The sequence below is a fragment of the Ailuropoda melanoleuca genome, chromosome 10, assembly GCF_002007445.2.
Source record: "Ailuropoda melanoleuca isolate Jingjing chromosome 10, ASM200744v2, whole genome shotgun sequence".
In the NCBI taxonomy this organism is placed as follows: Eukaryota; Metazoa; Chordata; class Mammalia; order Carnivora; family Ursidae; genus Ailuropoda; species Ailuropoda melanoleuca.
Window position 1 is genome coordinate 49,255,504 of NC_048227.1, and position 20,528 is coordinate 49,276,031.

At 35.0% G+C, this 20,528-nt stretch overlaps 1 protein-coding gene across 2 annotated transcripts in view; it reads left to right on the forward strand.

The window, feature by feature from the left end:
• LOC117804235 overlaps positions 1-20,528 on the forward strand; it is an 852,227-nt gene that overhangs the window by 782,105 nt on the left and 49,594 nt on the right. For both annotated transcript variants that reach the window (XM_034670865.1, XM_034670866.1), the window contains exons 8-9: positions 2,131-2,215; positions 15,612-15,638. The gene's annotated coding sequence lies outside the window, so the exon portion shown is untranslated. The remainder of the gene's footprint in view (positions 1-2,130; positions 2,216-15,611; positions 15,639-20,528) is intronic.

Consider the following 20,528-nt stretch of genomic DNA (forward strand, 5'->3'; position numbering starts at 1 on the left):
ACAAAGCCACCTGAAAACAAGTACTCCATAGAAAACTGCTGAAAACCTAAGACAAAGAGACAATCTTTAAAATAGCCAGAGTAAAGAAGATTACTTTCAAAAGAGCCACAGAAAGACAAATGAAGATATAAACCAATAAATAGAAAGACTTGGATTTGAAGAAAAATGTGATCTAGACTTGAAGGTTGAAGAGTATCCCCAGATGGTTGCTAAAGAGATTATCTCAGAACATAAACTGTGGCCCTGATTTCGAAATTAACTTGCCCAGATTAGGGAATAAAGACAGAATATTGAAAAATTCCCTTGTAGTTGTCTTCTGTAGGTCACAAATGACAATAGGAGATGCCCCAATAGAATTGGGCTTTCTTATTTCAGTGGGGACATAACAAGATCCTTAGTAGAGGCCAAATAAATGGTGATGCATATCCAGCAGAGACATAGTCAAAGCAATATTTACCACAATGAAAAAAAAATCTGAATGCTTTAAGGCTCAAATATTTTACAAGGTCATTTGCTGACATGTGACAGTGAATAAAGCTATCATATCTTGAAACGCAATTTAAAGCTTTTTAGTTAATCAATACTGTCTTCAATTTTAAAACACATTTCTCTCCATTACAAATGAGGTGAGAGATCTTGTATAAGTGACAAGTCAAAAAGTATGGCACAATTCCCTTGGCAGCTGCCCATTTCCTTGACTCCATTACTATGCACTTCATGAGGGCCTGTCAATGCTGCCAGCTGGGTAAGGGTCAAGGGTTTGGGGAAAACAGGTGTTGCTCAGACCATTTTACTTGACAGTAGTGAGCACTGAGGTCACTGACCCAGTGGAAGGAAAATAGGCCCAACAACAGTGGCAAGCTGTACATGTGACATTCTTCGCCCTATTTTTTACATTCATTTCCTTTTTGATTCATAGTGAATCTTTTGTTTTCCAACAACATAGGGAATGCCATGTCTAACAGTATCTGTGGATTTTTGAAATCTCAAGACAGGATGAAAAGTTATATTAGGCCAGTGTTTGGGTGATTGGGTGATAAATTCTGACTCATCTCAAGAGGGATAAATAAAATAAAACACACTGAAGAATTAGACAATGATTTTTTTTTGTTTTAATATACTTTGGCTTAAATTTTCCTACATAAAGTGGACACAATGTTTTATTTATTCACTTGACTTCTCCTTTAGTTTTCTCTTTTTATTTTCTTCTGATTTCTATTTCTCTATTTCTCTTTTTCTCTTTCACAGTCTTTCACACTCTGGCTTGCTTATTCAGACACACACACACACATATGCACACACACACACACGCACACACAAACACATTTCCCTCTTTAAATAAAGGAGGAGGTTTTATACAATATTTTGAGATTTTTATTTCAAGAGTATTATTAAGGGATGAAATTTGAGCATATTTTGAAATATTCTTTGAAAGATAGCTGTAAGTCTTCTTTCTATTTGATGCATACCACACAAAATTAAAATATTCTTGTTTTTTACTTTTTTAAAAATTCCTTTAAAAGTAGCAATCCTCTATAAAGATGCCATCAGGTAGCATTAAGTGACATTAAATAATTTTGCAAAATAGCGTACAAAGTACATATTTCACTAGATACTCCTAATAATATTTTATAGCTTAGGTAGTATGCAGTCTTCTAATACCCTAGAGTATTTATGAAGACAACTGGGAATAATTTTACTAAGTATTGAGTTTAAAACCACTACAGCATATTATATTACTTGGGTAATACCAGCATAAATGAAAAAGAAAAGTTAAAGTGTATATCAAGATGCAAATGGTAGTTAAAGAAATCCCATGATGTTCTGTGATGGAATGATAGTGTTATGAATATCTGTTGGTGTATTCCAGCAATTAAAAGAATCAGTTTTTTGTAAATGGAATAGACACATTTAATCAACATCTGTCAGATTCAGATTTGAACAGCTAAGGGAAAAACCAAAGGCAATGATGGCAAAGGTTTTATATTTAAAAGGAAATATTATACAGATCTATTTGTAAGCTTGCTTCTTTTTTGATAAAATGAGAAATACCAATTGTTTTCCACAAAACAAGCTTTACTTTTACATTTGACATTTAGTTTGTTCATGTTTCTTTGTTTTACTTTTCAGGCTCAACTTTCCTACATAATTAAGAGTTTGCAGCTTAAGCACTGCCAAAAGCTACATCTGCACTGAAATCAATTATCTGTGTTTGGTAAGTGGGGCAGAAAACATTTGATAAATATTTTTTATCTGCAATGAACTCCAATGTTCATGGTTTATCTATGATTGAAGACTCAAGTAAATTTCTAAGCATCACTTAGGATTATTTTGCCCAAACTGCCTTGTATTTTGGCAAGATAAGGGACTTGCTTTTACTAATATATTTAATCTATTGTACCTAAAGCCAGGAAGTCTAATATGCTGCTATTCTTAAATAAAAAGCAGGAAAGACTAAAAATACATGCCTTTGTATAACCCATTTGAATCTGGTAGTTTAACTTTTCATCAAAGTCAAGCTCAAAGCAAAATACTTCCAATTGATCATATTAAAAAATTAAGCCTTACTTAGTCTGTTTGGGCAACTATATCAGGATAGCATTGACTGGGTAGAATATAAACAACAGAAATGTATTTCTTATAGTTTTAGAGTCTGGGAATTCCAAGATCAAGGTACTGGCAGATTCAAGGTCTGGTGAGGGCCCACTTTCTGGTTTATAGACAGTTGTCTGTTTTGCTATGTCCTTACATGGAAGAAGGGGCACGAGAGCTCTCTGGAGTCTCTTTTATAAAACCACAAATCCCATTCATAAGTGCTTCTCCCTCATGATCGCATCACCTCCAAAAGGCCCCCTTTCAAATACCACCATAGTGGGGACTGGTTTCAACATATAAGTTTGTGGGGGGGGGGTGGAGACACAAATGTTCACCCTATAGTATTACTCTTAATTACTATTTCTTTCATCCTTTATCTTATAAAGATTAGTAATTTAGACACCCAGAATGTCTTACTTCGATGGTTCATCCCATCTTTGAGAGTCAGAACTTTCCAAACACCTAACCGTTCCTTACTATACTTGGCCCTTGGCCTCAGTTTTCTCTTCGGCATTTTCTGTTAACAATTTTTTTCTAAAGATTGAATAATATATACACAAAAGTAGACTACAGTTTTAATCTTTGATAATATGACCACAAAATATAAAATTCATCAGTTTATTATTGTCATTGAAAAATCATTTACAAAAATGATGACAGTGAGCAACAGTACAAAAGCATTCAGAGGGATTGTGGAAAAAATAATCCAAGAAATCAGGATATAGGAGCAAAGTATAAGGAGGGGCGCCAGGGTGGCTCAGTCGTTAAACTCTGCCTTCGGCTCAGGGCATGATCCCGGATCCCTGGGGTCAAGTCCCGCATTGGGCTCCTCCTCTGGGAGCCTGCTTCTTCCTCTCCCACTCCCCCTGCTTGTGTTCCCTCTCTCACTGGCTGTCTTTCTCTCTGTCAAATAAATAAATAAAATATTTTAAAAAAAAAATGAAACAACAAAGTATAAGGAAACAAAAGATTGAGAAAGAGAAAAGACAATAAAATGTAAAAAAATTAATATTGGGTGCTAAGCCATTCAATGAATATTTATTGAACAACTACTATGTCCTAGATGCTGATCTATTTCCATGATTTGCTACTAATCACTTTGTATTGATAACTTTTATGATGTTAAATATTTTTCTGATATCAAAGAATGGCTGTTTATTGTAGAAAAATACTAATATAGAAAAATGTCTAAAGAGAAAAATGAATAACTCTTTAATAACATCCTTGAGTATGAAGCATTGCTAACATTTAATATATTGCCTTTTATTGAATGCAAATCTTCTAAATACTGAGCATATATTCTGATTTTTAAAAGTTAGCTTATTTTTTATTATTTTCCCATTAAAATCTAAAATATGTTGTTTCTATGTGTTTCAACAAATGTATGTGCCAAAATATATTTAATCCTTCCCTTACTCTTGGGCATTTAGGTTGTTTACAGTGTTTTGTTGCTTTAGGTGATGTTATAATCAATATTCTCAGGCATGAAGTTTTGGTTCTCTTCACCACATACGTCCACAAAATAAATCCCCAAAATGTATACTTATGAATATAAAACTTACATCTAGCTTAATTATTTCAATTTAAATGTCTGCTAATACTTTGAGATTATGCCTAATTCTTGGTTCTCCTGTACCCCACTAGGTATAATACTAAAAGAAAGATAAAAAAGTAATTATTAGAAAAAATTTTGCTGACATAATAAATGAAAAAGAGTATTTTGTTTTAATTTGCATTTATTTGGTTGCAAATGTGGTTGAATATTTTTCAGATGTGTATTCCTTCTCATATCATAATAGCTCTATTGAGGTATTAGCTTTTTTCTTATTGATTGGCAAGAACCTGTATATTAATATTATAAATCTCAATAAGTTTTTGTAAGTATCATTTATTTGCCTTTTCGGGTTTTTTTTTTTTTTATGTATTTGACATACTTAATTTTAACCAAACTCAAATCCTTGGAGTTTTCTATCATGATTTTTTTTTCCCTTGCACTTATGTTTGGAGTCTGACCTCATCTAGAGAATTGAAAGGTAAACTGATAGAATTTTCCTCTAGTTTTTATTTTGTCATCTAACACTTTAATCTTTCTGGAATAATTTTGTATTATGATATGAGGTATGAGTGCTGATTAATACATATTTTCTCACTAGCAAATTTTGCAGGTGAACATTAGGACCATTTTGCCATTTTACTATAAAAAATAGGAAAATAAATCTATTCAAATAAATAAGATATCAATTTCAGGAAATTTTTCTTTCAGATTTTGATTAACATTGCATAAACTATCTAAATTAACATTAAGAAAGAATCGATACCATTTAAAATATTATATCTAGGGGCACCTGGGTGGCACAGCGGTTAAGCGACTGCCTTCAGCTCAGGGCGTGATCCCGGCGTTATGGGATCGAGCCCCACATCAGGCTCCTCCTCTGGGGGCCTGCTTCTTCCTCTCCCACTCCCCCTGCTTGTGTTCCCTCTCTCACTGGCTGTCTCTATCTCTGTCAAATAAATAAATAAAATCTTTAAAAAATATATTATATAAGAGCAACATATGTCTCTTTATTCAATTAATATTGTAAAAATTATAGTAATATAAAATTTTTTAGCTATAGTATAGTAGTAAACTATACGTTTTATCAATGTAGTAATGTGATATTATATTTATATTACTATATGGTATAGAGTATAACATATTTTTTAAATTACTATACATAATATATGTAATATAAAGCTGGAAATTTCATAATAAAACTAAATTATTTATTACGTGATCTCACGTTTTGGATTAAATTATTTATTAGTGTTTTATTATTTTGTTGACAATGCAATTATATTTTACATAAATTTTATAACTGATTATTAAAGGTATTAAGAGGGAGATTAAAAAGGAAAATAGTACCATATTAAAACTTAGACTTTTAATTCAAATGTGCCCAGTTTTTGGATCCTGACTTTAGAAAAATGCACATTTCTGGTGAAATTATATACCATCCTAAGAATTCTTTTATCCCCACGTGAGGGTGGGAGAAAGATGCTTGAAGAGATGCAAGACATACAGAAATTTCACTGATATACCCCTGTACTGCTTCTTTGGAAATCACTTAAAAACTCTAAAGGAGATGGTGTGTCTGGATGGCTCAGTCAGTTGAGGCTCTGACTCTTGATTTCAGCTCAGGTCATGACCTCAGGGTCGTGAGATGGAGCCCCATGTCAGGCTCTGCTTGTTCCTCTCCTTCTACCCCTCCCCCTGCTCACTCACACACTCTCTTCCCCTCTCTAAAATAAATAAATAAATAAAATCTTTTTTTAAAAAAGCTTTAAGTATGATGAACAATAGAGAAATCTGAAGAAGGGGGTGACAGAGATGGGGAACACTAGGACCCATAAAAGTTACACTGTTTTATCCAAATGGTAAATTAAATGTCTGGGAATGTATAATATAAACACTAAATTAAAACCCTTGAAAAAGGACAGTTATTCTGTAAAGGAAATTTTAATAGCAATATCAAATTTAAATATAACTATCTCAACAAAACATAGAAATTAGGGTTGGAGGTGATAATAAGCTGAGGAAGGAAGTAAGGAAGAAAAAAATTTTCCAAATGTCTCCCCTTTGTGCAGAAGGGAAAAGAAAGGAGGAGTGTGAGGAACAGGTTTTATTCCTCTGAGCTAATCTTACTGCAGTGAGGGATAAGTCTTGGGTAAAAGAAAGTAAAGCACTTTGATGTATAGAAGAGTTCATCTGAGTGGGGAAAATATCTAGCATCTTCTTTTCTAATCATGATAGAGAAATACGTGCCTGATTATATACATAGGAAAGGAGGATAATATCAATAACATAATAAATTGTAGTATTACTTTGAAATTTACAGGGATAAAATGGAGTGAAAGCAGTATGATCAAATGAGAAAAAAAGAAAATTTAGTACATAAGAAATATGGAATTAGGTAAAATCAGCAGTCAAATTTATAAAATAACATTAAATATAAATGGACTGAATTTTTCATTAGAGGACAGAGACTGTCAAGTTGAGTTCAGTGCACAAGAGAATATAAGACATAATAAGGCAATGCATTAAATACAATTTAAAGAAGGGATGGGGAAAGAAACATTAGGCAAAAGTAAGGAAGGTAAAATGTCAGTGGTCATATCAGACATATCACAATCAGTGTTAAAAGCCTGGAAATAAGTAAGATATTATTACTTAATATTTAAGTAATAATAACACACACTATTTATAGAGAAAATATGCCATGATCTTGTATTTGACAAGGTGCAAAATAGCTGAATCTGTTTGTAAAGGGAAATTTCAATTATCCTCTATCAGGTTTGGAGAGGGCTAGGAAAAAAAATGGTCTTAAAAATAAATTGAATTTTAAAATCATAACATTGCATATTAGCTACACATAGGAGTTTATATCTCTTAAAATGGGAAGATACTTATTTTGGATGCAAAAATCTGTCCATACTTGGCCACAAGAAAAGCTTAAAAAAATTAAAACAAAAAAATTTTTTACAGGTTTCACTCATTGATTATTACCAAATAAATAAATAAAGCATAATAAAAAAATAAAAATATTATTTATTTTGTGGAAAATATATAACTATTGGATCAAGCTGGGAAAAAATGGAAATTATGATGTCTCTAGAAAGCCAAAAAGAAAAAAATTCACTTCATGACAAAATTGTAAGGGCATAGCAAAGTCCAACCAAGAGGAAAATACACTATCATGTCTTAATAAATAAAAATATAGATATATAAATTATTTTATGAATTTAGAAAAAATAAAATAGTGGAAAATAAAGTAGAAAGAGAACGTACTAAAATTAAAAATTGAAATTAATAAGTGTGCTTGGGTGGCTCACTCTGTGGAGCAGCTGATTCTTGATTTCAGCTCATGGCCTGGGATTGAGCCTTGTGTCAGGCTCTGTGCTCAGTGGGGCATCTGCTTCAGGATTCTCTCTCCCTCTGAACTTCCCCCCACTCGCTGTGCTCTGTCTCTCTCAAATAAATGTCTTTTTAAAAAATAATAAAAATTGAAATTAATAAAGTAGAATATAGAAAATAGTAAAATTTAAAATCAAGACTGGTTAATATCGATAATAGACAGAGGGTCCTTTTTTAGGATGGCTTGACTATGATTTTTCAACTTTACCATGGTGAGAAAGCAACAGCATTCAGTAGAAACCATACTTCAAAATTTGAATTTGGGTCATTTCCAGGGCTAGTGGTATGTGCTGCCAGGCAGCGGCAGTGAGCCACAGCTCCCAGTCAGCCACATGGTCATGGGGGTAAACAAATGATAGATGTAAAATAATTCTGTGCCCATACAGTCATTCTGTTTTTCATTTTGAGTACAGTATTCAATATATTACATGAGATATTCAGCACTTTATTATAAAATAGGCTTTGTGTTAGGGGGTTTTGCCCAACTGTTGGCTAATATAAGTGTTCTGAGCATATTTAAGGTAGGCTAGGCTAAGCTATGATGGTCTGTGCATTAGGTGAATTAAATGCATTTTCAACTTATGATGGGTTTATCAAGATGTAACGCCACTGTAAGTCAAGAAAGACCTCATGAGATTTATCAAGAATAAAAGTGAGTAAAAGGAAAAAAAAAGTAAAAGAAGAAATAACTACATATGTAGCATAGATACAAAATTATGAGATAATACCAGGTATAGCTCCATGAACATATATAACAGAAAGGATAATGTCCCTGAAAATAGAAAATTTCCAAAAAAGTACTCAGATTACTAGAGAAGAATTTAGAAAGGTAATTAGGGGCACCTGGGTGGCACATGGGGCGCCTGGGTGGCACAGCGATCAAGCATCTGCCTTCGGCTCAGGGCGTGATCCCGGCATTGTGGGATTGAGCCCCACATCAGGCTCTTCCGCTAGGAGCCTGCTTCTTCCTCTCCCACTCCCCCTGCTTGTGTTCCCTCTCTCGCTGGCTGTCTCTATCTCTGTCGAATAAATAAATAAAATCTTTTTTTAAAAAAAGGTAATTAAAGATTTACTTTTGGAAATTATAGCAAGTACTTTAATTTCTGATAACTTCATGGACTACATACTGTGCAAAATATTTGCACTTCAAAACAAACACAAAAAAATTGTTCTTTAAAAGATACTCTGAATAAAATAGAAGCCAATACATAGACTTGGGATAAATATATGTAATACATATATCTGTAAAGATATGAATCCCAAATATGTAAAATGCACTTAAAATCAATAACAAGATAATCCTTTAAAATGAAAGGATTTTACATTTTAAGGTGAGTTTTAAAAAATTGAGCAAACCATTCACAAAATAAGATATGTAAACTACTAAGAATGTGGAAATTTGATCAACATTTTTTCCCATGAGGGAAGTGCATATTAAATCTCAGTAGGACATTCCTTCACACTCATTAGAATAGCAAAAAATTAAAGCTAATAATGCCAATTGTTAGCAAAGTTTCAGAGCAACAGGTACTTTCCTAAATTGTTTGTGGGAGTGGAAAATGGTAGAACTACCTAGGAAAACTATTTGACAATTCCAATTCTGTGTATTTACCTAAGTGAATTAAAAACATGTGTTCATAAACTAATTGCACAAGGATATACATAGCAGCTTTCTTTGTGACATCTAAAACCTGAAATCAACAAAATGGCTCATAATATGTGAATTTGTAAATACACTCTGATGTAATCACAGAGTAGTTACTACTCAGCAGTAAAAAAGCAACAAATTACTGAAACTTCCAAAAATATAGATGAATCTCAACTTTTTAAATTATAATTATTTGCTAAGAAGAAGCTACATACAAATGCCAGACATAGAAGAGGGTACCTTTTGTATGATTTCATTTATATGAAGATCAGGAACATATAAGATTAGTTTATAGTGATAAAAATCGTAACAATGACTGTAGCTGGAAAGAATAACGAGAGAACTTTCTGAGGAAATGGTAATGTTCTGTAAGTTGATTGAGATTGTGGTTACATGGATATATATATTTGTCAACCAGGACACATGTAAAATAGTATTCATCAAATAATTATTTGTAAAAGCAAAATCGTCATTATTATTCCTGACAAAAATTTAGAAATATGCTAAATATCCATCAGTAGAGAATGATCACATAATGCCTAAAGAAATTGTAATATAATACTAAATACAGTACTATAACTCAGTAAAACATTAAAGAATTACAGATATGCACAACAATATGAATGACTTTCAGAAACAGATGACTGAAAAAACTATGCTGCAGAAAAATACATGTGGTATTATTCCTGTGAAGTAATAATTGAATCCATGCCAAATTAAGCAATATATCTTAAACATAAATACAAACATCATAAAGCTATGCAGAAGAGCCAAAAAATAATAAATCCAAAATTTGGGAAGGCGGGTACTTCTGAGTTGGAAGAAAGAGGTTATGCCTTTAAAGAAACACAGGGGTTTTCAAATGTTTTGGAAATGTTTGTTTGTTTGTTTTAGCTTGGCAATGGGTCTATGGCTATTTATATTCTTTTATATGTGTGAAATAGTTAATAATTTATAAATTGGGGTGAAGAGTCACCAGAAAAGATTGTTTTATGTCTGAATTTTATTCAAAGCCAAGGAATGCAATTCCATTGTGATTAAAATTGTTACAAAATATAAACAGCAATAGAAAGCTACCCAAAAGCTGATAAGAGAAGCATGAATTAGAAAACTATGAGCCATCTCATTTATTAGTCTTGGGTTAATATGGTAAAAATGTCAATTCTTCAAATATTATTAAATTTAATGAAATTATTAAAATTAATGAAATTTCAACTAGAATCTAAACAGAATTATTATGGGAATTAGAATGATTTAAACTGTATATGAAAGATGAAATAAATAGAAGTCAAAATAGGAGATGTAATCAATAAATTCGACCACTGTAATACAACATGTACAAAATAAATTCCAAATGGTTTTAAAAAGATTCTTCACAAATATTTTAAAGATTACATATTCAAACTGGGTTTCTGTAAGAAGCCTTCTTAAACAAGAATGGAAATCCAGTTGCCAGAAAAGAATAAATAGGCATGTTTGATAATGTAAAAATGGAAACTTTGTATAACAAAAAATCACATTTTCCCAAAACTTGAGAGGCAATACAAAGGTAGAATAAGAGAACTGAGGATCTCTTATATTGGTTCTAACCCTGCTCTCCAGTATATTATATATTGAGTGAATTATTTAATTATTATAATTAGATGAGTCCTTTAAATTCAAAAGAAGTCATCATTCAAGTTAGTCAACAAATGTGTTTCAGGTACCTTTTATGTTCCAGCCCTGTTTTATAGGCGCTGGGGAAACAGCAGTGAATAGAACCAAAGAAGAAAAACCTGCCCACATGGAGGTCACATTCTAAATAAGTAAAATGCATAATGAACAAAATAATAAGTAAACTGTATGTTAAAGCAAATCGTATGTAGGGATGCCTCGGATGGTTGGTTAAGTGTCTGCCTTTGGCTCCAGTTGGTTAAGTGTCTGCCTTTGGCTCAGTTGGTTAAGTGTCTGCCTTTGGCTCCAGTCATGATCCTGGGGTCCTGGAATCGAGTTCCGAATCGGGCTCCCTGCTCAGTGGGGAGCCTGCTTCTCCCTCTCCTCCCTGCTTGTGCTCTCTCTCACTCTCTCTTTCAAAAAAATAAATAAAATCTTAAAAAAAAGAAAATAATATGTAAATATGTAGTATGTTAGATAACGATAAAAGCAGTGAAGAGAAACCAGAGTAGTGATGTAGAGAGTATGGGGTGTGTGTGTGTGTGTGTGTGTGTGTGTGTGTGTGTGTGTGTGTCTATGTCTGTGTGTGTATGTATGTATAATTTTAGACAGGGTGTGCATGAAGGTGACAGGTGAATAAAGTGCTGAAGGAAGGAAGAAAACAAGTCGTGTGAATATTCATGTTAAGACTATTAGAGGCAGAGGAAAGAGCAAGTTCAAAGGCAGTGAGTTGGGAACATGCTATGTTTGTTGCAGGAGCCACAGAGAGGCCAAAGTGGTTATAACGTAATGAGCTGGGTTGGGGGCAATAGAAAAGAAGGGATAGGTGATGAAGACAAAGAGGTAACTGGGAACCAGATCAAAACTATCCACAGTAATAGAAGAAAAGGCAGAATATATACTCATAAAAGCAGATTGCCAAAATTAAGAAGAAATCTCCATAAGCTTGTGGAAATTCTCTTGCATTGGTTTCTGTTTTCTCAGTGAAACAGGAAGCAGAGTGGTTGCTGAGAGTGAATATGAAGGAGGAAATGCGGGAGATTTGTAAGAGGAGGAAGTATGAGTAAGTCATCGTTCTAGGTGATGGAGAGAGTGAATGGAACTACAAAACCATTGAGCACTCAGAACACAATGAAGGTTTGTGATTAGAAATGAGTTCAGAAAGCATTCTGTGTGTGTGTGTGTGTGTGTGTGTGTGTGTGTTTCTCCAGCCACACTCAGTACAAATGTATATGCCAGAAGAGACAGGGTTGGATTTAACCAGGTTGGTTGCTTTGCTATTGGGATTTGGTACAGTGAATTGAGAAGGAATGGGGGAGTTGGAGTGTATGTGAGGGAGTACATACAACTGAGGAAGTTAGCTGTGTAAACGGGAAAGTAGGGACATAAGGGTGATGAGCACCGTAAGTATCTGGTAGGCTCAATACTTTATAGGTCCTCTGGGGTCAAGGGTTGTTGAAAATGGGGTTTATAAGGGAGTGAGTTGAAAACATTCGGTGTGGTTGTTATAGATTGACACAATTGGCATGGGGTTATAGAAGAAAACAACTGCATTTCTCACAAAGTTTAAAGATAAAAAATAATACCTATTTGAGATTCATGAAAGCACCAATTCAGTCATTTATTTTAGACACAGGTTTGAAGAGACACTTTGTACAATATTGTCTTGCTATTTGATACTGGGCTCCTCAAAAAAACCTTGCTAAATGTATTATTAATCTTCCATCAGCTCTGTTTTTTTTCTAAAGCATTTTGGAAGCCATTGATATCATTTCTTGAGAGTGATATCATTTTATCACCTCTGAGTATAATGTTATTTTATGTCTTAAAAAGACCCCTTTTAAGCTATACAAACTAAGCTATAGTTTGTGTCTATGTCTTATATATGTGTGTCTTTATGATTGATAATCCCTTTTTAACACTGATTTTCAAACTTCATATTCATATACTTTAAAAATGTACGTTCCCATAAAATAACCTTTCCCATCTACTCTCATCTACTTACCTTGGTCATTTTTCTGCAATGTTTGCTTTCCATTCCTCACTTGGTAAGGTTTCGATACCAGGACTTCAGCCCTAATCTGTTTATTTATTCTTGGCATGTAGGTCCTCTGTTTCAGGGAACTTGAATATGAAGTCACTTTGTTATGCTCTAAATGTTTGCAGAAATATAGATTTCTGTAACCATAGTTAAAATCATTTTTTCTATAAAGTTTTAATTTGAATTAAATTCTTATTTCCTCTATGCACATAACCTCTTAAAAATCTCTTTAGAATTTTGAAGTTTTGCAGGGAGGAGGGAACTCAGATCATTTGGTTTAGCATTTTGCATAATCCGTGCAAGATAATAAATGTTCTATTTGTTGTGTACTCTATTTTCTCACAAGACAGTCATGAAATATATTAGCATGTTAAAAATTCTGGGAAGTCCTGTAGCAAAGAAATCTGACCAAATTCAATACAGCTTTTCTCAAACATAGTTGATATCAAAATTACTACCTGTCTTTGTTTTTTGCTGAACACCTATTGACATCCCATTGAACAAATTCTTCCAGAACGGTTTAAGAAATGCTGTTCTCTCTATAGATGAGCAAGCAGAGACATGGTATATTGATAGGTTTTTCTAAAGTTATATGACTGTTATTAGTAGAAAGGACTAATTTGGACTCCCGATTAAGTGCTTCTTTCTTCTTGCCATTTGTCTCCTGGCACTTTCTTATCGCCAGTATTGTACTGAACCACATAGAGGCAAAAGGAAACATCTGTAACACTAACCCTGTCTTTATTTAAAATGCTGATATTTCGTTCTTTTATTTATTTGCATAATTTAAAAAATATCAATTAAAATTTATGTATCTCATGACTGAGTTTTTTGTTGTCCCCTATATTTTGTGCTTGAGTGCCCCATTCACCCAGCCTAGTTCTGAGTTGGATTTTCTCAACAAAACTAGATGTATCTCTAGTCTTGCAACGTCCAAACCATTCCATATTCCAAATTATTTAAAAGTATGATGGAGGTGCCTGCATGGCTCAGTCAGTTAGGCGTCTGACTCTTGATATTGGCTCAGGTCTTGATCTCAGTGTCGTTGTGGGTTCAAGCCCCACATTGGGCTCCGTACTGGGCTTGGAGCCTACTTAAAATTTTTAAAAAATTAAAAAATTAGTCAGGTCCCCACATCAAAACCCAATCTTTGGTTACTCTCATTCCTCACATTTGTAAATAGAAACATACCTAATATTTTCTGTCTTTTGTTCTTGGAAATAAGAGTACGCCTCCAATTTTTTGCATATTAATTTATAGATACCATGTAGATTTTTGCACACTTTCTGAAAGTCTGAGATTTTAATTAACTGATAATTAACAACCCAGATCTTACATTAACAAGTTTCTATGTGCAAGGGAATAAACTTGGGGCTGAGATTTCATCTACTAGTTCCACTTAATAAAAATTCATATTCACCAGCTCAGTGAACTCTAATACTGCATGTCCCAAAATGTGTTTCAGAAAAGGGGATATTAATAGGTTTGCAGGACAGGGGTGGGGGAGGAATGTAATAATAAAATTAGTTGGATAGATAAAAGTCTAAAGGAAACTAAAGAGAGTCTCTATTTCAGGACTTCTCAGAGCCTTTAACATGCTAATGTTCTTCAGGAATATGAAAAAAACAAACCTTACAGAATGCAGTGTTTCCTAAACATATCTAACTGTAGAATCTTTATATATATGTCTCAATATATGTGAGCTTTTGCATAGAACATCTGGCATGGCACTATTGTTTCGTAGATCATGTTTTGAAACCACATCTTAAAGAGGCTAGTCAAGCTTAGATTTTGTTTTATAGAAAGTATTTTTCATATGATGTGTTATTCAATGTTCAGCGGTTCCACTTTGTTCTCCACTAGCAGTTCACTTATCCCAAAGACCAGGCAGGACTCTTCTTGCACATGAGAGAAATACTGGAAATTAATTGTTTTACTGAGTGGAAATTTATGAAAATAGCCTTTATTTTTCTGATCAATGCATCCACCTTTTTACCGCTGAATATTTTTCTAACTCTTGGATAGCTGGTATCCACCTAACGAAAGAGTTCCCCTAATCGGTCATGTTTGGAACAGCTGATATGTTTCTCCCTATTGGCTCAGGTAGCTCTGACCCGTTTGCTTCAAAAGAAATTTGGAAAATTTGGAAAATCTAAACCACTTTCCTTGTTACACTTCTGTTGTTTTCCACATACAATGCTCCTTTTTTTTTTTTTTTAAAGATTTTATTTATTTATATGACAGAGAGACAGCGAGAGAGGGAACACAAGCAGGGGGAGTGGGAGAGGAAGAAGCAGGCTCCCAGTGGAGCAGGGAGCCCGATGCGGGGCTCCATCCCAGGACCCTGGGATCACGTCCTGAGCTGAAGGCAGACACTTAACAACTGAGCCACCAGGTGCCCCACACCCTTTCTCATCCGGCCATCCCTGAGGTCTGGAAGACCTCTTATTTTGCGGCTTTAGCATACTCGCAGAGATGCTGACAAAAAGAATTTCTTGCCCCTTAGAGCCAATTATTAATTGGAAAAAAGTTAATAGTGATCTGCTGAAAATTTAATGTGAAGTCTAAACATGGTATTCCTGAAAATGTGTTTGAGAATAATTTTATATTTTACAGAAATTTTGAATGAGTTCTGATAATAGTACTTTCGACTGCAAAGATCCAACACTGAGCACAATTGAAAATTGTCGCCTGTAACTGCCTCTCCATTTCTTTTGTTTTAGGTGCGGACGCTCTGATAACATGTCCAGGTATGGTAATGAAATATCGTCTTTCAGTAACAGCACAACAACTACCCATAACACATGTAGACTTATTAACATAAGTTACTTCTCATCTCTGAACATCCCATCCATAGTGCATTCACTGGCCACACACGTGGCCCCTATTTGGATTAGAAAGGAATTTTCTCATCTTTAGCAGCACCACTTTGAGTTTTTCAAAGCGAAATAGGTAATTGCTGTTTATAAAATATTAGGATGGTACAGAGTCTGAAGCAACTAAAACACTGCAGTGCTTGCTGCAAGGCATGAGGAGACAGTGACACAGCTCATTTCCTCAGCCGAGCTCTCTTTGCCGCCTTGTACAACACTTATTTCAAAGCACGCCACAGCTTAGAACTGTCGTGATCCCCATTAATATAAAATCATTGACCCCTGCTCCCGCTGGTGCGACTAAATTACATTCTGCTGCTCAGCGGCAGCCGCACATGGGGCCCGCGCTTTTAGTCTTCGCCAGGTGCCTTGATGCCAGCGCAGCCCCTCCTACGCCCAGGGTTTGCCTTTAATGAGGATTAGGCACCTTCAAAGATCTAGGAGGACCCACTCCCAGGATGGAAGCCTTTCTAATGGCATCTGGGCTTATCGTAGGCAGTAATTTAGTATCTCAGAGGAGACTGAAGAGAGATTCATTTCTCGCCTTTAAGAAATTGCAGAATGTGTGGTTTTGTGATTGGCTTTTTTTTCTCCCCTCTCCACCAGCACAAATTCAAGAACATTATGCCTAACGATATCGTGTTTTTGTAAAACCTAGACGGTAGATGTGGTAAAACAATATCCCAAATGGTGGCATATCCCAGCTGAGGAAATTTCTCTTTTACACTACATTATGTGATGTGCTACTGATGGGACTAAACCCACTCACAGATGACCCACAGTCATTTCATCTTTGTATTTCTGGGTGGAGGAATTTCCTTACAAAGGATTGATAACCTGATCCATAATGCGGTCTGTCTTCTCATTGTGCAGTCTCCCTTTGCCTCAGCCCCTGACCCTCTGGGGCCTGCCCTTCCATGTGGTTCCCTTGCTCTCTGAGAATGAGGGGATCAGGGATTCTAAACCTTCCCACAGTGGGTGTGGAATTTGCAGGAATATTCTCTGTGCTGCTACCCAGTCACCCTTGCCTTGACTGTTAAGGGACAGAGCTGCAGAGTTAGGGGATAAATGTAGAAAACAGTCATTGAACACAGCAAACATACTTTAGGTAATCAAAGGCCTCCCTTAGAAAAATCTCAGAAAAATGAAAAAAGTAATTAAAGATCCCTCACACATGTGGTATTAAAATAAGTGTGATTATGTGAATGTATATACATATTTTCACACAATTATTTGCAGTGTGTTTAGATAAGTTCTTTATATAGCAAACTGTTACTCGTAAAAAGCTCAAAAATAGTTTAGCACCAGAATAAAAACTGGTATTCAAAGTATTATTTGTGGAAAACTCGGATGTTTTTGTCTGGCAAGGGAGGAAAGCTATGTATTAAAGTAAAGTTGGTAAATTTAACCCAGGAGAATCTGAACTCTGATGAATCAGTTGGTTTTCTCTCCGCTATATTTGTACTGAGATAAAAATCATGAAAGTTTCTCAATCTAGTAAATGTTAACATCTAATTTTTAGTTTTTAAGTATATTAAGAAATGGTGCCTTTACTCAGTCAACGTGCATTTTGAAGCCAGTCAGCAGTATAAAATGGGACAAAATGTCATCAGCACTGTGCTGGTCATACTGACTGTATATGTAAACTTTTTCTGAATTTTCTACTCTGATTCCTATCAGAAGAAGCAAATTAAGTTTTATGGCCATGGAGTATCTGAAGAGAGTCCTCACTAATTGCAGGGCGGTTAAATGGTCTGCACTATTTAATTACAAAATTTATAAATACTATTTGTTGATAAAAATCCATTTTAAATAGAAATGCGCAAAAGGCAACAATAAGGAAAAATGTGAAATTTCTGAGGGTTGAATTTACCTCTTGATACAAAAATACATATAAATAATATAAAGAAAAATAAGTGTGTTCACTATACTTTTGAAAAGACTTCTTTTGGGTTTCTGAAATTATTTTTCCCCTGAGCTTTAATTGTATTTCATGAAATTCAGTATCTGGATTCACAACTTGCTTCTGAAAGCTGATACCCAAACAGAGGGCTTTCTTTCCAGAAGGGTGTCCTAACCCCAGTCACACGTCTGCTAATTTGGCCTTTCTCTTAATCTCAGAAGAACTTGCTGAACAGAAGTGAAACTATGCACGTGCTAATGGCTCACGCTCTGCAAACTCCCCTCTCTCCCCGAGAGTGTCTGGTGTGCAAAGCTGAGCTGGAACAAAGATACACTAATTATTCCCCATTAATTTGTCTGCTTGAATGGTCCTAAATACCAGAGTGATTAATTAGCGCAAGGCAGCCGGGGCAGGATGTCACACCCTTCTCTGCGTTTAAGTGTCGGCAAGGTTGTGCTCAAGTGTTGACAACAGCATATCTTTAATTTTCTCCAAGAAGAAAAGTTTAGTCAGTACAATTAATTTGAGCTTGGCTGGCTTGCAGGAATAAATGTAACATGTGGAATGATATTACTGCTGTATAGGCATTTTTTTTTTTTTTGCCTCCTTAGGGTACAGTAAAACTTTTTTGGCAACTCAGTTATTGAATAGTGTATTTCTATAATTGTTTCAATTTGGCTTAATTACTTTTCTGCATTTTGCAGGAGAAAACATGGATCATAAAATAGTAAGAAATTATTATTCATAAAAGGCTGGGATGGCTATAGATGAATGCGTAGATAAGAATTAGAAACAGATAAAGAATGGCATTAAGTTTGGTATCCTTTTAACTATGCGATTTTCTCTTGTGAATTGAAATGTACATCAATGCTATCAAAAATAATTTGAGACCACTTAACCCCTAGAAGATACAAATCAATTTATTCAAAACTATGTAACAGGAAAGTTTATTTGGCCTGATTTGGGGGGAGGAAGGCTTTGCTGAGATCTTCAGTTTTCTGGATGGTATTTTGCCTTGATTAGTCTTCCGACTAGCAACATATATAAATCAGTTGAAAAGAAAAACAGTATAACAAGGGATGTTTAAACACTTTCATTATATTCCCTTCTTTTTCATAATTTTGTTTGTCAGAGCGCTTTCTTTAGGAAAAAAAATTAACCCCATTCTAAAACAATTATATACTATTTAGAAAAATGAAATGAGTCAAAGTAGCTGCTGCTTATACTATTTGCCCTCTTTTTAAGATCGAACTACAAATATAATTCAGGAATAGAAACAAAATACCAAATAATTGGGAAGTAGTGTATTTCATTTGTTGCATTATATTTCCTTGCTGTTACTGAAATTTTCAATTAATTCATTTTGCTATGGGCATGCTGTTTTGTTTTGTTTTGTTTTCAAACAGTGGAAAGAGAAAAAAAAAAAAATCAGAGTGCCATGCAGCCGGCAGCATGGATGTTCTCATCCTTTCTTTCTCAGTCTTCCTCAAGCTCTATACAGGCCCAAAAGGCTATTCAGCAGCAGGGGTGGGAGCGCCGAGGGAGGGAAGGGGTCACCTCTCCCATCTCTCCATGTATCTCATTGTTCCTCACTTGTCAATGTATTTCCCACACACCATCTCCGGCCACTCCGCGCCTCATCCCGGCGGCTGGTTCCATGACCTCCACGACATTATTCTCTTTTCCTCCGCTCCCCACATCTACACTTTTGTTTTCTTTTTTACTTTTTCCCAGACTGTGGTTGCTATAAGACCATCATCCCGGCTATATAGAGTTGTAGAAAATACTTGTTGGAACAACTAAGTGCAAAACAAAAGTTTCTCAGCACAGCGATCCCGGGCTCCTACTGCACCTTATTCTCGCCTTCCCTCTCTTCTTTCACCTCCAATTTCTCCGCAAGTTTTCACGGTGTCTATTCGCTTTTCATTGAAGCAGCATGCGTCGTGAAAAAAGCACAGTCTCTGGGCTGGAATCTCAGTTTTACTACTCATTAATTGTGCAATTTAAAGCAAAAAAAAAAAATCACTTGGCCTTTTGAGCTTCATTTGCAAAATAGGATTATTAATATTTGCTCCACGGAGATGTAATTGAAATAAGAAATCTGATTCCTCATCCACTTTGTTGAGCAGTCTGTTACTCTAGGTAAAGCAAAGGAAACTATTTTCTTGTTTTATAGTTTATTAAATGTTTGCCATACTTGCCACATCTATGGCAGGGCATAAAACTATTGGCAATATTTACACTCAGTTGAAATGATGTAAGTTCCATTCGTGGGTTTTGTTACTTTTCTGCTGCCTCAAGAGCAGGTAAATCTGGCAACAGTTGGAATGGCGTTGGGCCTCTTTATATCAAAAGGGAAAAGTGCTTTCACTGAAATTTCTCACTTTAACTTTGAGACATGATTGTATCTTTGAAGAGAGAAGAGCCACTAAAAAGCTGTGATAGTCAAAGCTAAATACCATCAATTTCTGCTTCCCACATCAGAAGATGGAATCTGGTTCCCCTCTTCTTGAAACTTGCCTGGACTTAGTGACTTGCCTTTTTCTATAGAATGCTACAAAGTGAGGTCCTGGGATTTTCAAACTAGGGCATAAGAAGCTTTGCAGTTTCCCCCGGGTTGCTTGGTATGCTTGCACTGATGATGCTTCCTCCACGAATCTGTAAGACGCTACATGGAGAGGCTACGTGTTGATGCTCTGGTCAGTAGCTCTAGCTGAGCTCGCATGTGACATCGAGAAGGAACCCACCACCATCTTGGATGTTTAGCCCAATCAAGCCTTCAGGTAACACCAGCACCACTCACCATTTGTTTACAACCCCATGAGAAAGCCCAATTGAAAAATCATCCTGATTTTTCTGTGTTC